The 18,833-nt window shown below is 44.9% G+C and overlaps 1 pseudogene; it reads left to right on the top strand.

Annotated features, from left to right (window-relative positions):
• The first annotated feature begins 495 nt into the window (after positions 1–495).
• The window catches only part of LOC129342163 (coiled-coil domain-containing protein 180-like), a 76,166-nt pseudogene continuing 57,828 nt past the window's right edge, over positions 496–18,833 (top strand).

The raw sequence follows: 18,833 nt of genomic DNA, 5'->3' as shown, positions 1-18,833 counted from the left end.
CGTGCGCATATGCAGTGACGGCGCAGTTCTTTTCTTTCTTTTTACTTAAAAACACACAAGCCCCAAACAAGATCCCCTTCCCAGCAAGGCATTTTGCATAGGTTCCTTTCGACTTTGATTTAAACAGCGGTTTCCTGGGGGAGGGGAAAGCCCTACACATGCAAAGAGCCTGCGTACAATAGATTGCGAGAGTGAGGCAGAGACTCCTGTATTGGGAAGGTTCTTTCTTAAAAGGGCTTTTATTTTTTTTAAAAGTACAACGATCCGTATGGCGATAGGCGCGAAAGAAACAATGTAAATAAAACGGCGAGCCGAACACCGCTTGGAACGCGAAGACAAAGCAACAACACCAACGGCGCCTTTCCGCGTCTCTATGGCAACAACATCCAGCCCTGCCTTCGGACGCCATCTTGAATCTCGCGTACTCTCGCGATGCAACGCTGCCGTCCCTGTTTCTCCGCCTCCCGGTTACCATGGGAACAAAGGGACGCCGATCTCGGCCCAGGCAGTTTCTAGCCTCCTGCGGAACTGGCTGAGCAGGGATGCTCAGGTAAGAGGCAGGCGGGGAACGGGTGCATGGAGGATGGCGATCTCTTGGGAAGGCAGTTCTCTCAAGGGTTTTTTTTATAACATGGGAACTCTCCACTTTTGATTGTTTATTTTCATGTGCTCATTTGCATAAATGAATGCAAATTTGGAATTGTTCAGAGGCTGCATGCACGCCTAGGGCGTTACTACTTTAGACTTATAGGTCAGACGAGTAGAGTAAGAAAGAAAAGAACAAGAATAAGCATGCCCAGGGCAGAGACAGGCAGAGCGTAATTCTTGCAAAGAAGGCTGCAGTTATGCAATGTATACAAGCATCCAAGAGATTTAATCCTAGGTATACTGTATTATGCACCTTCCAGTACAGTGGCACATACTCCTGAATAAAATATGCATAGGATCAGGCTGTACATTGGCAAAAGTTCCTTGCTCAGAGCAAATCTTACTAGTTTGACAGAAGTAATTTGTGGCACAGCAGCCTGTTTGAAGATAACAGCAGGGTAATACTTTCTTATTAGGGCCACAAGCTTTTGAGTTCTGCAGATCTCTTCATCAGCTTGGGTGTTTGCTCGAAGGTGAAGGAGGAGAAATGATGTTTCAAGGCAATGAAGTTTGTTGCCTTTTTGAATGAAGACCGGGAGGTGTTGCAGTCTTAAAACAATCTTGGAGGCACCTGAGACTTAAGGGCAAAGAAACAAAACGTGAACAGTCTGTTTTGGAAAAGGCCAGTGTTTTTTTCCAAGGTTCTAGTAAGCCATCTTCCCTTACGTTGCGTCTCGTTTTTTTACTATTGATCTCTCCTATACTACATGCATTGGGCAACCACCAGGGCTTTTTTTCAGCAGGAATGCAGTGGAACGGAGTTCCGGAACCTCTTGAAAATGGTCACATGGCCGGTGGCCCCGCCCCCTGATCTCCAGACAGAGGGGAGTTTAGATTACCCTCCACGCCGCTCTCTGTCTGGAGATCAGGGGGCGGGGCCACCGACCATGTGACCATTTTTTCCTAGGGCAACCCACTGAGTCCCACCACCTCTTTTCCCAGAAAAAAAGCCCTGGCAACCACCAAGGAAGACTCTGCAGAGAAAGGCGCTGGCAAACCACCTCTGCTTCTCACTTGCCTTGGCAGCCCCTTGCTGGATTTGCCATAAGTCGACTGCAGCTTAATGGTTCCTACACTCACAGATACTCCATGCATACTTGGAGCATGCTTAGGTTAAAAGAGGATCACAGGTCTGTAAAGGTCAAAGCCATTATTTTTTAATCCTTATAGTCAGCAGTACTTTTGTTACCTTTTTGCAACTTCTCTTTGAGGTCGCTCAGCTCTTGAAATGTATATCTATTCATTCAATAATTTAATTCTTTCTTTTTGCCTTTTAACAAATCCTTTTCAGTTGACGCAGCCCAAATTCTGTCCCAGATCAGTCGAGAACCAAGGACTGCTCTGCAACATGACACTAGTGGGTGTGTCTCGTGTTGTCCCAAGCGGGAAAATCTACCGCCAGATCTTTGATGATGAGGTAGAGAAACAGCCAGTGCTGAAAGAGCTGATTCAGAAAGAGGTTCTGTATATTCATAAAGCAAATCTGTGTGCTCCTTCTCTGCTTTTTTTTATTAAGCTTTATAACATACAACAAATAGAAATCAACAATGAACATCAACTGTAACGCAACAACTAATCAATAATAGTTTACAAGTTTTGAAGAATATGAACATTACAATAACTTTTAAACAAAGCATACATAATATTACCAAATATCAGAAAACTGAGTCAACGTCTGAGCAATTCTTATTTTTGGATGTAAATCTTGCATGTCTATAAATTCAAGAAAAGGGAACCATTTCTCATAGAAATTAGACCTGGCAGGAAAGCGTTCAGCATTGAGGATATTATCATTAATCTTATCCAGGATGAAATGGTCCCATATCATAGAGAGCCACATCTCTTTAGTTGGCACTTTCTTTAGTTTCCAGACTGAAGCTATCGCTGATTTCGCTGCAACTAAAAATATTGCTATAAGATTCCTGATTAGCTTTTGGGATTTGCGGACTCCTTCTCTTCTTGACAGAGACTTCGGGGCCTGTCCACTTGGGAGAAATTCAGCAAACTTTTCTTTTTATTTTTAACCACAGTTTAATGCAAGGAAAAGCAGCTGAAACGTTTCCTAGGAAAGAGAAGAGACCAGGAAAAACATTACTTGTTCATTTTATGCTTGTCAGGATGATGTTAAAGCATAGGCTCAAACAAGAGAAAAAGGAAGCATCTTGCTATTGCTTGGTTTCCCTCTCTTCTGTATAAAATGGGCCTGTTAGTGGCTGATCTTAGAGGGATGTTACGCGGGCAAAGCATGTTAAAGTCATGTAAAGCAATGAGGTCACCCTGCTTTACTAGTCCTGCTACTTTTACTGCCAAAATTAATCAGGTGAGAAGTTTCCTGGAGAAGAAAGGGGGGGAGTGGTAGGAAAAATTTCATTTATTTAATTCCTGAACATTATACTGCTTTTAAAGGACAAGGGCTAATAACAAAAGCTGGCAAACCTAACAAGCTTTATTTTTTTTCAAATTACCTTCAGTCTAGAAGGGTACACTACGGCTATATTTAAATTGACCCACTCTGCCCCCACACTATCAGTTGCTCCGGGGGAGGGACAAGCTGTGTCGCTTTGCCCCTTTTTTGTACCTTTCAGGGTTAATAAGAGCACTGGAGAACGGAGTAAAACTGCTTGGGCAGAACTCCTTTCCCATGCACCATGTCCACAGTCCAAATCAGGTTTCTCATGTCTTCTATTTCCCTTTTGAAAAATCCTGGAGCTCTCTGTTCATGAATCCCCCAGCAGTTTGTCTTTTCAAAGTGCTTAACTGGGCTGGGCTGGGCTCATGCTCAGTTTTTGTAGCAAGGATAAATGCACCTTCCTTTCTGCTAAGGACATGTCTATCGTCTTTGTTTTGACTTTGGCAAGATAAACCTTGTGCGTACTCTTGGGGAGGCAAGAAGCAAGCTAGCCCAGCACAAATCCCCACAGAATCCTGGAAGGATCCCCTTGGTGAGACATTCGGAAAGATGTTCTGGCAACGGGTTTTTATCGCACCGTCAGCAGATGTGGGTTGAGGGAATGCCCAACGATGACTTCACTGAAAATCCTGTTTTGTACAAGTAAGGAACGACAAACTTCAGTGACTTTGCAGCGTGGGTCTGGTCAGAGAAGTCTCCACAGGGGCTCTGTGTACTAAACACAACATTTGTTGTCATTGGCAGTTCCTCCTTTGCAGGCAGGGAGGGTCTGGGGCATGTTGAGGAACCCAAGAGCCAAATAAAGAGAGGCTTCTCTGCAAGCCCCTCCAACTCCAAACTTGCTTCACACTTTGATCCCTCAGTGCTACCATACGATAGCTTCAGGTGGGTAGCCATTTGGGGCTGCAGTAGGACAGTAAGACTGGAGCCTAGGAGCACCTTAGAGACCAACAAGATTTTCAGGAGGTAAGCTTTCGACAGTCAGAACTTACACCCTGAAAAATCTCGCTGGTCTTTAAAGCGCAACTGGATTTGAACCTTGAGGCCACTAGAGGGTGACCTATTTTAAATTTGTACAGGTGGCTTCTGGCTCAGTTGTCTTAACCACACGTTACTGAAATAAATATGCTTCCATGTCTGGAAGAGCCCATGTAAGAAAAAAATAATAGATGGGATGTTTTTGTGACCAATTTGATATTTGATGGATTTTAAAAATCCATGAAGAGAATAGTTCTACTGAAGTGTATTAGCTCAGCTCTGATAACTAAACAATGAACTCAGGGGCAGTATACCTTCTAAAATTTTCATTCTATTCCACTTTTCTGTGGAGCTTCCATTGGTTTCCTGGTCAGATCCACCACCAAATGGCTTATTGGATCGAAAGCCATGCAGCATGCGTAGTTCTTGTTTGTGAGTTTTCCCAAGGTATCTGTTCCTATTAACAGAATATTGGTGGACGTTTGGTCTGATCTAGCAAAGCGGTTCTTATGATTTTGCTGGGAGCCTTCTGCTGAATTTTAATATTTTCCTTTCTGTTTCAGAGAAGCCACAATGTTGGCATTACAAAAGGAACAAGAAAGCGAGAACATGGTTGCTGCTCGAGAAGTCAGAGGCCTTGCAGAAGTTATTAGTAAATGCTATTAATTTAATTGTGTCCTGTATTCTTAACATACATGGTATCTGTAGAGCCTTGATTAGATGAATGATACATATTAGGTCTTTCAAAGCATAATCCTCAAATTATTTGCTACTCTTGTAGCAGGACTAGGGATTTGCCCAAGGACTTGAAACCAAACAGAATCTCAAGAAGGAAAATTTATTAAGCCGGCTGGCTCAGATGTGATATCATATCACTTCAAAATCTCTGAGCCCCGAATAGAGAGAGTTCAGATGCTGAAATAGTCAAGCTTGCTTACATCACATAGCATGTGGTACATAGTTGATTACAATATTTTAGCCTCATCATCAAGATCATTGCCCCAGACATGACCTTTTCTTTACGTGGCATAAATCAGACATTTCTCTTAATTCAGTAGTTTAATTAGCTTTCAAGCAGTCTATTCTGAGATATACAATGCAATATACTTCTTCTTTTCTCAGGCTACAAGTTTCCTGTTCCAACAGTATCTAGCTGACTTGACAGCTATATTTTACTCTGAAGAAGGATTTTATTTAATCTTTCTTAAATGTTAGTTAATCAGAACAATATTATAGCACTTATTCGTTAATAATCAATATAATATAAAACATTTTCCTTGAGGCCTGCTACACTCTCACTGACTTGTTATAAAATTTACCCCAGCTAAACTAATTTGGGGGATTGAAAGTCTTGAACTAGTTCCCAGTTTGGGGCCCCTCAGAAGCACAGTCTGTGAGGATGCGACTAATTGTGGGCCGTCTGCAGCCCCAGGAGAGGAAAGAGTGGCATTCTACGTGGTGCTCTCAATTCAGGTAGAGCAAATAGCATGAGCTGAGCCTGCAGCACCCTGGAACGTTTCCCTGAGAATCTTCTGCAGCAGGAGGGATTCTGGGGCAGCTGTCCTGGAGCTCCTGTGCAGACAAATCAGTGTGGAAATGAGTCTTGGGAGTTAGGAGATGGGGAAATAAACAGTAGGATGAAATAATCTGTTTTTGTTAGTCAATTCCAAATGTAGAGCCATGAAAGTCACGATCCCTGATGGCCACAGGCAAATGCTTTCTGTCCTGGTGGAGGTAGGAAAAATATTATTTAAAATGTGTCACTTGCCTTTTAAAAATAAAACTGCAGAGAAGTGTAGAAACACCAAACCATGTAGTAAAACACTAAAATAATACTATCAACATTACTTAAAATGATAATTGCCCCATGTTTTGGAGGGCTAGGTGTTTTACAGTGAAATCCTAACAAGAGTTACTCCAGTCTAATTTCAGTGGGCTTAGACTAGAGTAACTCTGTTTAGGATTTCACTGTTAGTCTGTGGCAGCAAAAAGGGCCCTTTTTATTCTAATATGTTCGTTTTTAAGGTGCCACATGACTCCTTTTTTTCAAACTGCAGCATCAGAAGCCATGGGTTTGAAAACTGCTCAGAATGCCAGCTGGAAAAGCTTTCTTGAAGAGAAAGTTTCAACAATCCACCCAATACGGGAGGAGGTTTGGCAGATTATTCTGTAACTGTAGCACAACCACTGAGCATTCTCTCTCCCAAGACCATGTGCAGTTTTGCCTCCATACTGAAGGAGGAAATAGAAAGATCTTTGAATTGATTAATCACCTGCAGTTTATAAAATTTATTGCTTAATTAACTTAAATAAATTTTTATATCACTAAAACTTCAACATGGCTCTGTGTTCATATATATGTGTGTGTATATGTTGTATACACACATGCACACACACACATGGAGAAGCCATGTACAAGATCAGGTTCTTTGTGACAAGAAAGCACTAAGGACTGATTAAGAAAAACTGTTTATTTTGAAATTTCTCAGAAGGAAGATGACCCTGAATGAAAGACGATCCTGCTAAAAACAGTTATACACAAAATATTTGTTTTTATTACTTTACATATCCGTGACTGTATGTAAATTGCGTATTACTGTACGTATCTGTAACTTGTATGTAAATTTTTCTAGATGGCACATGGTTGACAAAAAACTTGTCTTCCTTTTAGGTGTACGCAGGGTATCCTTTCAGCTCCTCCCCTGGCTGCATTCAGGAACTGCAAAAAGGTTTCCTTCTGCTTCAGGCTGGTGGGATGGCTAGTAGTTACCAGCCACCAACGCCATTAAGCAGAAGACCAGATAGCAAGCTGTAGAAAAGGGATGGGGAAGGCCATTTTGCTTCTGCAAAAAGGAGGACCCTTGCCACAAAGGGACATTGCCATACCTTTTCAATATTTCATTTATATCTGCCCGGTCTTAACTTTTTCAGCCGGCCAAACAGTCTGAATTATCTTTTTCTTTCTAAGTTCCTGAGAAGAAGAGCAGTGACATCATTGAACGACTCTCAAAGGCCAGGAAGCGCCGCCATGAAGATGCTGTGGCAGCTCTAAGGCAGGACCTAGCAAGCGTCGGGAGGGTGAGCCGCCATCCTCAGCACTCGCGGCTGCTGCTGCTGTATTTAGTATTTAGCATTTAGTATTTAGAAAGTAAAGTTGGGCAGGCCTCGCCTACCACATGGTTTTCTCCATTTCAGGAAAGGGAGCTGAGCATTCTGGAGCCTGGGAAATTGTTTTTGACTAAGTTAGCAAGGTCTGATAAAAACATCGAGTGCCTTTTCCAAAGAATTGAAAACGACTCCAGCTTCGAGAGTTACAGCATGCAGGTAAGGCTGTGTGTCACGCTGGCTGGCTTAAATGGTGGATGCACGCATTGACCAAACTATTAGGGTGCACGGCTGTATTGTTCTTGAAAGCTGAGTTGTATTATTCATGTATATTACGAATGTAATCCGCACTGAGCCTGCCGGTGCAGGGAGGGCGGAATAGAAAGTGAAAATAAATTTTAAAAATAAATAAATAAAAAATGAAGACTGGGTAGAGTGAGGTTTTCAAGGCTTTGCACCCTTATACTGCAGAATAGCCACCTTTTGATACAGTATGATCCACATGTAACCTGTGCCCTGGTTCTATTAACAAGGAACCCACAAGGACTTGCCAGGTATATCTCATTTCCCCCTGTATTCCCTTACCAACATTATTTTCTTTTCCTTTCCTTTCCCTGCTTCCTTCTTTCTGGCCCACCCACCCACCAACCTATTTTTATATGCTCCCCTGCTTTGTTTATTATTTACTTCATTTATACTTAACCTTTCTGCCCAATGGAGATCCAAAGCACCATGCATTGTTTGTATCTTGTAACAGAGTATTACCTCTACTTTGCAGGGAGCGTTAGTTTTAAAATGGACACACAGAGACAAGAGAGTCTCTCTACTTTCAAGCAAAGTGGTTCTAACCACTGAACCACACAGTAGTGTAGCAAGTTGCACAGTTGAGTTGTGTGATGGCCACTTCTGGGCCTGTCAAATTGGCTCAGGTTGTGTGGTGGCTGGTGCTGGGCCAGTGAAGTTACGTGGCATCAAGTTGTCTGGTAGCCACCACTGGACCTGGGTGAAGTGCACAAATTGCATGGTAGTGAGTTGCCCAAGTGAGTCATGCAGCAGCTGCTGTTGCATAGCAGCATGTTGGCTGGTGGTTGCTGCCAGACATGGCTCCAGTGAATCCTCCCTCCAGTGTGAGATGAAAGGGAGCAGGTTGGACTGGGAGGCCAAAACATCCTGGAAACAGCCCCGTCCTCTTTCCTCTGCTTTTTACTGACAGAAAATAAGGCTTGAAAGGCTTGCAATATTATTGTGGTTGCTTAGCAACCCCTAATATGGCCACCTCAGAGAGGATTTTCATTTCTTAAAGCTACAGGTCCTGCTTCTATTATTTTGGAGGGTTTGAATCTAACAGTGTATTTTTAAAAAGATTTTAGATTTTGCAACAAACCTGAAGCTTTATAGGAAGATCTATCTTTTCAATGTAAAAGCAGCACTGCTCCGCCACTCCCAATGGATTTTCACGGGAGAGCCACGCCAGCGCTTGAACTTGGCAAGGCACAGCTGCTGCCAGGAGCATCCACCCACCGTTCCCCTGACACCTATGGGCTACACCACCTTTTTTCAAGGTGTAACTGTTTGCTGCTGCAGGGGGGTTCCTGGGCCTGGGGCAGCTTTGGAAGCTGACTAACTCGCGGTCTGCTTCCTGCTCTGCCCTCTCTGACCGTGGCATGGGACCTTGCACTGCACTTCTGCCTCCGTTCGGCCGCCAAGCATCCGCATCGGCAGTGGTCCAGCCACAGTAGCACGCCTCAGGCGGCCACCAATGGAAGAGGGATTAGGCCCACATAAAAGACATTTATGCCTGCGCAAGTCTTAGTTCTCTCCTTGTGCACTTTCCACCCCCTCCCTTAGGATTGTCTTCTACTGAACCTGTGAGAGAACCTCTGTGTATTGTAAAAGATTCTTAGAAACGCATTCTTTTTTTAATCCAGACAAGATGGAGATGATGTTGGCAGGGAACTCAACTACCGATGAAATAGCCTAGGATAGATGTAACTTGGGTCTTTTCCAAACCGCATTGTGTATGGAGGCTTTCTTACCTTTGAGGCAGGTCTGATCTTGCTGCGCTAATCCATGCTTCAGTAACTTCCAGCCTTGACTACTGTCTCATGGTTGACCTTGAAGACAATTTGGAAACTTCAGTAGGTACAAAATATAGTCGCTTTGTTCTGGGCCTGGTCAGATGATCTCCTCAGTAGCCTGCAAGGGAGGGAGGGGAGCTGGAGCTTGAAGCTGGGACACAAAACTAATGCAAAGTGGATCCAGCATTGGAAGTGCTACCAAGCCTCAGACTAAATAGGTGGAAGGCTGCTCTGGTTCAGCCGCCTGTGCCAGCAGGTGCCCAAGCTTAAGAGGCTTGACTCAGACCACGGTCCTGCAAAGGAATATCACCGGCAGAGTCCAATAGGAACCCACGTATGTACAGACCAATAATACAAACAAAAGGACCAAGTCTGGAATGAAAAGCAAAGCTTTAATGCTTCACCGCTGGGGAGAAACATCCCAAGTTTTCCCCAAAGAAGGTGGGTTATGCACAAGGTGTATATACCTTTTGAGGTTCTACTGGAGTGAATCAAAGAAATGATTACACGATTCTGCTATTCAGTGGTTAACACTTCAAAGTTTTGTTCTGTTGCTTTGGAGAATTAATACATTAAGTATGAGGTTTACAAAGCCTTGGCAATACATCAACTACAAAGTTTCACTTCATTATTCTGGAGGGAAAACATTTTATGGAAACTCACAGTTCCCTTTCATCTATGACATTTCATATGAAGGTCAGTCTGGACCTGTTACGAACTGATCAGCACATTTCTTCTACCCAGATGCCTTTTTGGCTTTCATAGAACCAAACTCAGATCTATCACTACCAGCCTCTATGTCACTTCCGCCCAGATCCTTTGCTGCCGTCACACCCTCAGCATGGGAGGCAATCTTGGGGGGGGGGCAGATGGCCCTGGTTTGTGTCCTGCTTCGTGGGTCCCCAGTGGGGGTTTCTGAGGCAGGTGACATGGACGTGATTTCAGGCAACAAGGATTCGCACGTAGGCTCTGGTGGAGTGGTCTTGGTGCTGCTGGGGCATGGTGAGCCAGGGCCCCACTTGCAGGCTCTGGCAGGGTAGTCTCTGGCACACAGTCAGCCAGTGCCTCTGCAAGCCCATCCTGGTCCTGCTGGTCTTCAGGCTCCTGCTCTGAGCCCTCCTGGTCTGAGTCACTGGCCTGGTCAGAGGGGGTCATGACACCTGTGCTTAGAGATTCCATTCCCCTGGTGGGAGTGGGGGATCCCCTGCTTTCACCCTCCTCCCCCTGCCTCCACTTACCTGGCTGCCAGGGGAGGAAGGCACAGGAACGGGCCTTCCAGGTGCTCTCCTAAGGCAACGCAGCAACATCACTCCCGGGAGTGACATCATTGCACTGCCCCAAGAGCACTCCTGCGCTTTGAAGCAGGCCGATTTTGGCCCTAAACAGGCCTGTTTTGGCAAATTTGAGGTCCAAATCAGACTGCTGGAAAGTGTGTATGTGTCTTGCACCTGCACGATGACATGACATCACTTCCTGGAAATGATGTCATCACGCAAGCATGGGGCGCTTGCGCGCTTTGCGCGCGTGAGGAACATCATGGGTCCAGCAATAAGGTAAGTGCCAGGTCCCTCGCTTCCTGCCAGGAGGCTAAGGGGATCTGGTAACCTTAATTTTGTTTGATAAGATATGCTAGTCACAACTGCTTCCAGTTCATCAGGTACTCTGTCTACTCTCTGCTGAGTTCAGTTCAGTCTTACTCTCACTTCATGGCCTGGGACCCATGCACTTTATGGGCTGCCTTTCTCCATATGCTCCTTAGTGCCAGCTAAGAACAGGTCAGCAGCCTCTCCCAACAGTTTCCAGTCTGTCCCTCTCCCAGTATAGGTGAAGTTGATGGGTGCCATAAAGAAAGCCTCCCCAGCAGCAGAGAGAATTGTCTTCTGGCAGAGAGCTGGAGAGCTAGTTCACTCTTGTATTCTGGAATGGGTGCCAAACCTATTTGGACTGGGCTTTGTCTGACCATTATTGCCTGGAAGCTCTTCTACACTTTTGTTTGGAGTCTGGCCACCAGCTGTAGGAGGAGGAGTTCTTCAGTCTGGACTTTTCTCCCCATTAGCCAGATTTCTCTGGGCCCTTGTTTAGTGTTCACAGAATCTGAGGCACTCAAGGCCATTGTCAGTCCCAATGATCAGACTGCATTTCAGGTAATCAGAACTTTACCTGCTTTAAGCCAACATTAAGGATTTCCCCCCGAATAGTAGAGCAGACCTCTTTTGGGTACCATAATTAATGTCTTCAAGATTCCAGAGGATCACATTAACGCTGGCTGTTGAGATTCTTGCAAAAACATTGCATTAGGTGGACCTAGAGTTAGGATCTCTTCGCGTAGGCTAGATGTGCCCCCCTTTTAAGAGATTTCAAATAAGCACTCTTGCTTTGTACATTTAAAACAAATTGGTGGGTCACAGAGATTCTAGTTAAAAAAGAAAAGCTGTGCAGTACTGATGCCAGCCTGTCCCTGCCCTGTCAGAGTGGCCACAAGTCACAGAGGAGGACAAAGCAGTGGGCAAGCTGGCCTGCTATTACTGAACTGCTCGTTGATTGAATCCCTCCATGGGACCCCAGCAGCTCCAGGCCACCTTATCCCATTGTTTCCCTTGCTGTATTTTTAATGTTATGGAATCCGCCCACCCCGGTGAATCCATAATACGTTTTTCTTTGCAGGACTTTGAAGAGGTGTGGGATCTTGTCTCCCGGGAGACCTTGCAAAGAAAGCAGTGGATTAGAGCACTGGATAGAGCCTTACACAAGGCTGAAGCAGCTCGGACAGAACTGGTGAGCCCAAAATACCAGCTGAGTGCTCGGTTGAGCATCTGGCTTGCTCGAGGGTCCTGCGCAGCGTGGGCTCTCAGATCCATCAAACCACTTTAGCAAATAGCACCTTATCATGGTCCAGAGCCTCTTGGACAGGCCACGGGAGAACTCTAAATCATTGTGTACGTGTCTTTGGGAAGAGAGATGAATGGATGGGTTTTGGCTCAGTTCTAGAGCATGTGCATCACGTTCAGGCACCAGAGTGTCAAGTCCGTGTACTGGGGAAAAATTTGGATTCTTGGACTGCTGGTACCAGATGAACCAAAGATCTGTTTTGGATTGCTTCATATGTCCACAAGATCTTCTTTGCCCTGCAGTGGAGAGGCTATTTTAGAAACACCACGGTGAAGCACCTTCTTTGTATGCTAGTGCATAGATCACTGGAGCATGTAAGATTATCTGTACTATTAAGTGGGTGCAGGTGGCTCCGCTCAGTCTGAGCCTAAGTGATGAACTGCTTAGGTAACAAGCTGAGTCAAGCTGTTTGATAGGACCAGATGGAGCTCCATTAAGTCCATGTGGCATCTGCTGAGTTGGTAGCTGCTGCAGGACCACCCTCTGGCCACCCACGGTGGTGCTGAAGAGCAGCTCAGAGCAGACCTGTATCTCCTTCAGTGGTAAGTGGCTCAGCCCTGCTGCTCGAGTCCAAGGTTCAAGACCCCTGGTACGTTATAGCCTGTAGTTGAGTGGTAGTGACACAAGAAGTGTTTCCTGCTGTCACTGTACACACTTGTGCTCCCTCTTAGCTGAGGAACAGCAGCTAACTCTGTGGTGCATCAGTGTCACGTATGCTGCTGGTGACTGGCTACCACATCTCACCTGAAAGGGACACACATCCTGTTTTGTTCATACTACCTCCTTTTGATTTCCAGATCAAAGGCATGTTGAAAAAATATACCAAGATTTTGGAAGATACTGCCTATCTCTTACCATCTGATGTCCACAGGTTCATACACAATGAAGCCATGGTAAAATTTCTCTTCTTGATAGAAGACTCTAACATTCTACATTAAATAAAAACCCCAAGCTCTGAGATTAGGCAGGGGGGAAATCTGTACTTTGGTACAATGATTGAACTTGGCCAATGTGGCCATACTTCTGGTGACAGAATCAGGACTTTTAATGAGATGTGTAGTAGCGTATATGTGTGAAACTGGTATTCTGGACAGGAATGAGAGAGAGGATCTATGGAAAAAGTCAGTAAGGGCAAAAAACAAGCTAGGCCACATTCCTGTGATATTTGGTTGTTTATAAATGTGCTTCTATTTAAAATGGTAGAGGCAATTTGGCTGCTCTTCAGCCAGACGTGCTTGCTGTGTTCTGGGGGGAACTTCTGCAAAATCTGCTTACTCTGGTTTTCAACATAGTGGATCTTGTATGAAGAACACCTGCCTGTGGCAGTCTCCTATTGGCTAATGCCTGTGTATCACACAATCCCTTCATCCACCTGAGACGAGCAGTTTTGCAACTTTTTTTTTAAACAAGGAAAAATATAAATGTTTAAATAGTTAAATGCACAATCCAGTGCTTTAGAATAATAATAAATCATAGAATCATAGAGTTGGAAGGGGCCATACAGACCATCTAGTCCAACCCCCTGCCCAGTGCAGGATCAGCCTAAAGCATCTCTGACAAGTATTCATCCAGCCTCTTCTTGAAAACTGCCAGTGAGGGGGAGCTCACCACCTCCCTAGGCACCTGATTCCACTTTTGAACTACTCTGACCGTGAAAAAGTTTTTCCTAATATCCAGCCGGTACCTTTGTTTATGTAATTTAAGCTCAACTGGAACAGCTCCTTGCCCTTCTCCAAATGACAGCCTTTTAAATATTTAAAGAGAGCAATCATGTCCCCCCTCATCCTCCTCTTCTCCAAACTAAACATTCCCAAGGCCCTCAGCCTTTCCTCGTAGGGCTCAGTCTCCAGACCCCTGATCATTCTCGTCGCTCTCCTCTGCACCCTCTCGATTTTGTCCACATCCTTTTTGAAGTGAGGCCTCCAGAATTGCACACAATACTCCAGGTGCGGCCTGACCAAGGCAGTATAGAGAGGGGCTATGACCTCGTGCGATTTTGACGCTATGGCCCCTTTGATACAACCCAAGATTGAATTAGCCTTTTTTGCCACCGCATCACACTGACTGCTCATATTTAGTTTACAGTCCACTCTTACTCACATATACTACTGCCCAGAAGTGTATCCCCCATCCAGTATTTGTGCTTACCATTTTTGTGGCCCAGATGTAATACTGTGCACTTGTCTTTGTTGAATTGCATCCTATTCACAGCTGCCCGCTTCTCCAGAGTCTTCAGGTCTTGTTGAATTTTAATTCTATCTTCTTGGGTGTTTGCTACCGCTCCCAATTTGGTATCATCAGCAAATTTAATGAGCAGCCCTTCCACTCCTTCATCCAGATCATTGATAAAAATATTGAAAAGTACCGGGCCCAAAACCGAGCCCTGCGGCACCCCACTGGACACCTCCCTCCAATCTGATGAAACGCCGTTGACCACCACTCTTTGAGTGCGGTCCACCGAACTGTCCTATAGTCCACTCCACAGTCTTCCAGTTTGCCCATCAGAATGTCAATTGAATAATAACATTCAGTTTATATACTGCCCTTCAGGACAATTTAATGCCCACTCAGAGCGGTTTACAAAGTATGTTATCATTATCCCCACAACAACAATCACCCTGTGAGGAGGGTGGGGCTGAGAGAGCTCTGGAAGAGCTGTGACTGGCCTAAGGTCACCCAGCTGGCTTCAAGTGGAGGAGCGGGGAATCAAACCTGGCTTTTCAAATTAAAGTCCTGCCTCTCTTAACCACTACACCAAACTGGCTCTCACACCAAACTGGCTCGTGAAGTATATGGTCCCTCAATATTTTCAGCAATAGTAGTAAAATCTGTTGTCCCTCCTTATTGCACACACATGTAACAACAACAACATCAACAACATTTGATTTATATACTGCCCTTCAGGACAACAACACCCACTCAGAGTAGTTTACAAACTGTATCGTTATTATCCCCACAAACAGACACCCTTTGAGGTGGGTGGCGCTGAGAGAGCTCTCAGAAGCTGTGACTGACCCAAGGTCACCCAGCTGGCTTCAAGCAGAGGAGTGGGGAATCAAACCCTGCTCTCCAGATTAGAGTCCTGTCACTCTTAGCCACTACACCAAACGGGAAATGAAATAAAATTTAAAACTAACTTGCAGCCTAGTCAGAGAAGCAAACCTGATGGTAGAACCAGTGTCCAATTTGATGGAGCTACATCTGTCAAGGAAATACCAAAGTAAGGCAGAAGCTAGACTTCTTATGGGTGAAGAAACTACTGTGACTTTGCTTTTTGTATTATGTCTGTCTTCAGCCTTTATTTCAAATTCATAAACTCCTCATAAATAGAAATAAAACCAAAGAAACCTTATTTCCTCCCCTGTTCTCACTAGACTGTACACTTAGTTTAATTAGTAAAATAGCAGTTAAATCCTAAGCAGAGTCACGTCCTTCTAAGACACTGACATCAGTGGTTTCGGAAAAGTGTACTTCTGTTTAGGACTGCACTGTTAATGAATTGGCTAAGTAAAATAAGAGACCAGAGTTGATTAGTCATTCAGATTTATTTTACTGGGCCCATCAAGTTGGCTGTTGTATTTTCACATTCCCAGTCTCCCACAGTGTCAACGTGTTGTTTGTACTGTTCGTTAATTGTACTGTTTGCCTCTTCCAAGCACAGATGATAAACCAAGCTCTGCTGGCTAATAGGAGAGCAATAGCCAGGCTGTTTGTTAATCTGATGGAAGCTGACCTGAAAAAGGATGTCTTCTTCTGGCGCAAACTGGAGGAGGGGATACAGATCTGGAAAACCACGCAGAAACAGTTTATAGCTTGCAGTTTCAGGTCAGGAATCTGGCAAGAGAAGATGAATTGCATGTCTGACTTGTAGAAGAAGTTTAGACCAGGCAGTGACCCAGAACTGGTTCCCTGGGGTCACCGGATTCGAGAGAAGACTGGGAAGATTCTGACCTTTTAATTACAGAGTCCTGGTTGAGATGCCTGAACTCTCCTCCTCTGCAGGGAGCTAGTGTTCAAGTTAGTTCAAGCCCTGCAGCATCTGATCTCTTCTTGGCTCAGCATATCTACTGTAGAATCCCCTTAGTTTCTGAAACATTGTCACAGGAGAGAGTCTTTTTGAGAAGCAGAGTCAAGGCTGTATTGGCGCTGGTGATCTGGGGGCAGGGCTGGCGTCAGCATATGGTGAGGGGGCAGCTGCCTGGGCCTGTGCTTTCTAGTGGGGTCCGCTGCTGCTGATTCCCTACTCAGTCATCTCCTCTGATGCCTGCTTCTGAGTGCTTCATCACCTCTGTATCCAACTGCACATGCTGCCTAGCGCTGCTGGAGAAGGGCATGTGGCTGATGCAGAAATCACCAGCGTTCCTGGTAGCCATGGTAGTGAGATTCCTAGCTACGCCAACCACCCAGCACCATCAGGGAGAGAGTGTGCAGGCAGTGGGGGCAGCTGCGACTGCAGGTGGTGAGAGAGTTTGCAAGTGGGCAAAGGAAGATGCCCAGGCAGATGGGGCCATGTGGGTGGGAAGAGAAGACGGGGAGCCCAGTAGTGCACATATGGGGTCCTGTGTTGGGAAAGAAGGGGAGCCTAGTAGTGGACATAGGGGGTTCCTGTCCACTCTCTGCCCGTGGTGTTTCAAAACCTGGAACCAGCCCTGTTTGGAGGCAAGCAGGAAAACGTAGTGGCAGTCGAAACCAAACAACCGATGGTTGAGTCTGAAGCACTAGACCAGAGTCAGTAACTTTATAGGTCAGTAACTTTACTGGTCCCTGATCCTTTCTGAGTTGGCAGCTGCAATCCTGCTTTCTAATCTCTTGCAAGTTTGGTCTTGCAGTGCAACAGAGAGCAACCAACAGCTCCCTCCTCTAGCAAGCTGTCTCAGTGGCACTTGGTACCCAGCTCCTTACAGCCTCTGGCTTTTAAGCTGTGAAGGATCCCAAGTAAAATATTTAATCTGATGTTTGTGTCTTACAGAAAATTCATGGAAGATGAAAGAATACAGAATCCAAGCATTGTGAAAAAGGAGCTGAAGAACATGCTAAAAGATCAACTATCACTCAGTGAGAAGAGGATGGCACTTCTATATTCTCTTGGGTATGCAGACAGAAGAATAAAATGTAGCTCCTCAGGTGGGTAGGAACAGGTCCAGCAGCCAGCCATCAGCACTAGGGGAGATGGTCAAACCCCAAGCAGGACAGTCAAATGTCAGAATGAGGGTATGGTTTGCAACGGGTGTGAGGTGTAGGAAGAGCAAAGCCAAGGAGATTGGGCTGTGTAGGCTAGGAGATGCAATCTAAAGGTAAAGCAGGAACTGGGCAGTCAGTTAAGCAGCTAAATTGGGATGAGCATTCCAAGCACATCTTAATTTGTATTCAAGGGAGGAATTGGTCATTGGGAGGCTCTAAGCCTAATACGACGGCTTTGTAAGCCAGGTGGTGTCCCATTGGCCCCTTGCATCACCTGACACTTGCTGTACTGGGGGCTGCAATACCATCCTCAGGCCATCCCTGGTGCATGACAAAGCAGGCCAGCAGCTTCTGCCAAACCCTGGATACACCTGGGAGTCCTTTTTTGGGCATTGGAGCTTACAGGTAGAGTCAGCAAAGTTCTAGATGGGTGTTTCAAACCAGGGAAAACTGAAACACAAATGCTGTCAGGAGTGCAGATGTACCCTCGAAGCGTTACTAATTCTTGTTTCTTGTTCTGTTAGCAATTTATTGCCTCTAACACATTCAAAGGCTGAGATAAATGAATGGTATGAATCTACTGTGGCTCTAAATAAACGTATAGGTAAGCAAGACAAATGCTGGAATGTTTCATTGTTGTTTAGTTGGAAGTGGCCCACTTCTGTGTCCTGGAGAGCTGCTCTCTTTCTTCCATATGGGCTTGAAATCAGTCACAACCTGACTCGTTCATAGGGAGTTGGGCTGTGTGGTAAAGTCATAGCTAAGATTGTTTTGGGTGTGGGAGTTCATAGTGGTGGAATTTGTGAGCTTCTGCATAGCTGTGGCATTGCACACAAAAAATGAAGCAGAGCATTGACCACACATGGCATGCCATTGTTCCTTACAGTGTCCGAAAACAAACTTAACTTTTGACTGCATCTTGATAGTGTTATGCACAAACTTGTGCCTTAGGTGTCCCTCTCACCAATCACAATAAGAGACACACACACCACGGAGTCCTGTAGAATGAAGCAATATATGATTGTTTAATTTAAACAATGGAGGAGCCCATTTTCACAGGAGTAGGTGATCTCCTTGTGTCCAGAGCTCATCAAAATTACAATAGAAGCACAGGCAATTAATACTTTCAGATAATCATAACAATATTACAATATTCTAATATTTGATATCTTACTGCCTCATAACATATCTAGGGTCAGTTCTGATTTGAAGATGCAATTCTGGGCTGGCCCCTCTATTTGGGGGAATTCCAGTCTTCACAGTTTTTTTTTCTCTGCCCTCATTTTGGAAGGACACTGTCTAACCTTTTACCTACTTTCTTCTTGGCATAATACTTTCAAGGGCGCCAATGAGTCTTAATCTGGCGGATAGGAAGGGATGTTTTCTATTCGTGCCCTTTTCCCAGTTCCTTCTCAGCTTTAAGGAAGATAATACCACAGGTGGCCAAAACCAGCTTGCTGCGTCAAATCAGTTTTCTACAAAAGGCTCTCTGGTACTGATTTCTATTGGAATCTATAGAATAATATAACATATAATATATATAA

Source organism: Eublepharis macularius, chromosome 14 (genome assembly GCF_028583425.1).
Source record: "Eublepharis macularius isolate TG4126 chromosome 14, MPM_Emac_v1.0, whole genome shotgun sequence".
Classification (NCBI taxonomy): domain Eukaryota; kingdom Metazoa; phylum Chordata; class Lepidosauria; order Squamata; family Eublepharidae; genus Eublepharis; species Eublepharis macularius.
This window is presented reverse-complemented; position numbering and strand designations above follow the sequence as displayed.